Source organism: Dermacentor albipictus, chromosome 1 (genome assembly GCF_038994185.2).
Source record: "Dermacentor albipictus isolate Rhodes 1998 colony chromosome 1, USDA_Dalb.pri_finalv2, whole genome shotgun sequence".
In the NCBI taxonomy this organism is placed as follows: Eukaryota; Metazoa; Arthropoda; class Arachnida; order Ixodida; family Ixodidae; genus Dermacentor; species Dermacentor albipictus.
The window spans coordinates 412415635-412420789 of NC_091821.1; positions in this window are offsets into that span (position 1 = coordinate 412415635).

Consider the following 5155-nt stretch of genomic DNA (forward strand, 5'->3'; position numbering starts at 1 on the left):
GTCTCATTTGATGATGCTCAAATTAACAGCGATTGTACGTTTCGATAGTTCAGGCAATTCAGGATAGATACCGTCCTTTCATTGCAGCAAAGTACTGAATGTATACTCTGGCCTCGTAAACTAAAGTTTTGGCCTCGTAAACTAAATTGTGCGCAACGAAGCTTTACTTTACGTAATAGTCAGTTATACATGATTTAGCATCGAACTGCAACAGGTCTAGCACCAATACTACCACAGTTTCATATTTGACATTACATACGTACGATAAGACCAGATGCGCAATTCCCTCACTGACACATCTGATAACCATATTTGCTGTCAATTACGCTGAACGCAACCAAATCAAACACGGAAGATGGAAAATATCTAAGAGGAAGCGTCACGTAATCTTGAAGCAGTCATAAACATATAAAAAGGAAATAGGCCCTCACCACGTGGCGCGAAAGCAATAATTTTTATTAGATGAGCGCGTCGAATCGAGTGCGAACGACAAGGGCTGCGCTAGAACCTACCGCGTACCACACAGGGTTCGAAGAAGCCCAATAACTGTATACCGAGCTTACTCCTGAAGTCATGGGGCGAATTTCATGGGGCGGCATCGTAGAAGGCTGGCTTGCCGATGCTATTTACTCGGCGACATGCTCCTTGCTATTTGCATTTTCCGTCAGTCAAGACACATCGGCGACGTTCAGTCGAACTGCGACGAGAACAATCGTGAGGGCCTAACAATGAAATTTCCTTACTTTAGGAAAGAATCTTGCCGAACCTCGAAGGTTGCGCTGTACACTGAGCATTCATAATGAGCGGCCGCTGCACAGAGGCGATGCGATAGTAGTAGTAGTAGTAGTAGTAGTAGTAGTAGTAGTAGTAGTAGTAGTAGTAGTAATAGTAGTAGTAGTAGTAGTAGGCGATAGAGGCGATCATAGGCAATGCCAAAAGCGTAGTTTATAGCAGCGTGACCAGCCAACGAGCAGTGCGATGATAAGCCACACTGAACGGCAGCCACCACGGCTTCCATACGAAGGTTCGAGCGCCCAAGCAAAAACGGGAGGGTTCGAAAAAATGCTCAACGGGAATTGCTACTGCGCTTACAAAACCTATACTAAGCAGGGGAAACTCTGGCAGCGTCGAACTTGCTCGCTTCTCACAACAACGCAGCCCAAAGCGCGCCTGTTTGATCTTGGCCGCGGAATACTTGCACGGCATGCACTATGCTCGCAAGTACCTGGATGCTTTGCGCTTCGCAGCGCTTCTTCGCCCACCATTCTTCCAAGCCTGCTTAATTGGCATAATGACAAGCAGCGGAAACGCACGTGGAAGGGCGGCGCCGACTTTCTGTGCTCCCCGAAAAGGCTGTTTCACATGGCGCGATTGGGGCGAAAAAAATCGTTCTGTCGCGCACGTCGCAGAGCGATTTTCGCTGGCAGCTTTCCCATGCGCTTGCGGCAGCGTGATTTCCGTCGCGGCGATGCGCAAGGTTGCCCCCTGCTCACGAAGTATCCATGACTGCATCGTTAAATAAAAAACATAGAAACTAGTCAAATATACCAATTTCCCTACTATTATTTGATAACAGAATAAGTACACCATTTTTAACGTTTAAAAGCGTTGAGACTTTACGACAGCTTGCAGATACGGTGAGTGAGGCGCTCACTATATATGAGCGCGCGGCTTGTGAGGCGTCGGTGGAGTGGTTCCGTTTCGTACACTCTAGTTTCGTTGTCACTATGAAAGTCAAAACCTTTTTTCCTGGATGAGTAGTTGCTTTTGCAGAAGAGCAAGCTACTATTCAGTGTGCATGTATAAGCAGCTGGCGCAATTTGTAGCGATGAAGAGGTTGACGACGATGGCGATGGAGTGGGTCCGTGCCTTATGTTGAAGCGGCGTCCTTCTCCCGACTTGGATAGCGTGCAACTTCTCCTTTTGAACGAATTGTGTAAGCGGAAGAAGACTGTTTACGAAGCTCCTAAGCCGCAAACGCTGGTCGTAGCCAAAAGTGGCGCGCGACGTTGCTCCACAGAGCTCCCACCGTGTGGTAAAGCATGAAAGCGCCTATTTTGTCGGCACGTTGTTTCGTCACACACATTGCCCCTCCCACATCGCGCCGATCGCTGCGACTCGGCGACGGTGATACCAATTTATTGGAATCCAGTCGCGGAGAGCCCACGACGTCGTGGCGGTCGCTGAGGGACGGAATTCAATGTGTCGCTGACTGGAAATCGCGCCATGTGAAACAGCCTAAAGACACGGGTGGAAGTAGTTGCGCACGTTCGTGAAAGCAAGGGCAAAATCGTAGTTGCGGCGAAGTGCCGCGCTGTTCCTAACCTTGATTTTTAACGCGATAGCGTTAAGGAACCCGTGTCGCAGAAAATCAGGCCTCCGGCGTCGTCGTGGGACGTCGTTTCGGCAAAAAGAATTTCGAACTAATATCGAACCACGCATACCCACCCACTTCTGACCACCAAAGTTGCTCATACCTTGTCTTCCATTATTTATAAAGTTATTCCTCGGAATTTTGAGAATGGCAACCCACAAACGAATGGCATGAAACAAAACGGCGACAGTGCATACTTTTTATGTTGGATCTTCTAAGACTGAAATATTAGAAGTGCGAAACAATAACAGGAAATCGACCCACTCAAGAGGCCGCGTTTCTACAAGAAAGTTCGCCTTCATGCATAGCGTTTGCAGCCAGCGTTTCTCGTTGAACGTTAGGGCATGGCCGCTGGATAAAAAAAAGAGGCTTTATCCAGCGGCCGTGGTTAGGGTTACATCAGCTGCAGTTGCCGGGAAGCATGAAAAGCAGCAAGGGGTCCTTGAACGCTATCGCGTTCCACTCGAAGCTTAAGAGTCCTAAAATTTTTTTTTATGTGCTTGTGCAATGTATCCAGTATCACACTGCTGTTCCCGCCGAAAATTTAGCTATGTTTTAAAGCGAGAGCTTTAGTAACCGCATCAAAGCGAGTTTCACCGTCGCAAGCAGTTCGGCCTTCATCTGACCGCAGCTGCGCCATAGCCTAGGTAACGCATCACCTGACTCGTCTCGCCGAGGTCCGCCCATAGAGTTTCTCACTATAACACCTAGAGGGAAATCTGGCGCCACCGTCTATGGGAGTTTCTTAAGGGGCGCCGTGCGGTCATGGGAAGAACGGTATATGTGGCTGCGAGGCTTGTGTTGGCAGGTGTTGTAAGAGGCTTCGCCTAAAATCTGGATATGGCTACACAAATAACGCGTTCTTAAAGTAAAATATCCATAAAATGGTTCCATTCACGCGAATTGCATATTTATTCACCTACAATGCATGACGAAGGGAAGAAAAGCAAGAATATACGCAAGAATATAGCAAGAATATAGCAAGAACCGTTTCAAAGTGAGCGAGAATCTTGTTGTCTGTCCTCCAACTTTAGCGGCCCGGGGATACTTTTTACGTATCATATAATTGTACATGCAATAACAAGTTCTTATAGTTAACCAAAAGATGTTTAGTGTCATAATAAAGTTAAAACAGCTTTTTACGTGCAGTTTTAGTAGAATATGAATCATTGTGACAGAATGGTGCGCGCCTGGCTCTCCGAGAATGATGCCAATCCGAAGTCACAATATACAGGCATTCGCATGCATGCCACAGCGCAGCAGCGCCAGATTTCCCTCTAGGTAATATAGTAAGAAGCTCTAGTGGTCCGCCGCTGCCGCCGGGTTGGCGCAGGCGCTTTTCGCAGCTTCGTCGCCGCCTGACCACCTGACTCGCCACGCGCCTGGCTATAAAGAGGGGCACCAAGCTCGAGCTTGGCCATGGATGAGAGCGAGGCCGGGCCGTCTTCTCTGAGCGTGGCGCGGGAGCGGGAGGCTTTGAGCCGTCGTCGCCAAGCGGCGTCTGACCGCCCCGCAGATATCGCCCGGCGAGCTGCTTCACTGAAGAGGGTCCGCAATGGAACATGCGTCGCACCGTCGAGATCAATGTGGCGACAGCGTTCGCGCCCTGTCCGTTTGTCCTTCAACGCTGCGCATGTTCGTGGCGTCTCTTTGCACGTCTAGCACTTGCGCTTTCCCTGTGGCACAGCAGGAGTCGCGCCGTCGAACGATGCACGTCTACCCAAGCCTAATCACAGTCACGTCTAGCCACCGACGTAGGCACAGCCGTCATACCTGGCTTAACGATAATTGTATAACTTAGTATAATAATTACAGCTGTTTCTGCGTGTTTACGACGGTTTAAAGAGAGCTCACTCAGACTGATTCACAATATATTTGTTTTTGCTCAGAGCTCACTCTTACTTAATAAACTCACCAAAATTATTCTCGGCCGGGCTCACTCACTCGAGACACACCAAAATGCAACTCAGCTGCGTGGTTGCCGCGTTCATGCACAAGCGCCGCGGAACAATATTAAAGGTTTCGTTCTTGTTTTTGTGGCGGTGAATTATCCGACAGCGATGTTAAATTTGTAGAAACACGAAATGCCGCTTAAGTTGTGAACATGTCATCAAAACTAAATTTTCTCGAGTGCGTGGCAGCTGCGGAGGCTCTTAAACAAATGCTGGTTTAGTCAAGCATGATGTCACTACCATTTATGCCACAGCGGCGGCATACTCGCAGTGGGTGAGGCAAAAAAACTTTAGTAGTATTTACTACACTTTGCTGCTACATCAATAAACTGAAAAGCTCAAGCGAATACTTTTCCAACAAGTGTGTTAACAACATGAATCTGACCATTATCTTATACAATGCATGCCTACGGTCGGCGGCCTACATAAAACGTGAATTTACGTGCTGAGTGCTGTCCTGTTTTATAACAAATCGCTAGCGCTGTTTTTCGTGACGAATGTTTCAGGCTGGTTATGGAGATTTGAAAACATAGAATTTGTCGGAATGCGTGAGTATATTCTAAAAAAACTACGCGTTCATATATTTAATTATGCTGCTGCACTTATTCTGGAGAGTCAGTGCAGCAGCTCAATGTTGTGGAGGTAGCGCTAAAACACCTACACTAAATGGTTACCGTAAATAATGTCGCTCCACATGTGTCGCCATGCTCGAGCTTAAGGATGAAACAAACAAGTTTTGTTTTACCGTAGACGAGATGTAGCTATATTACCGACATGTTATTTTCCTCATCGTTACGTTTCCTTTTGTTGATATGTCAAGAAACGCCAC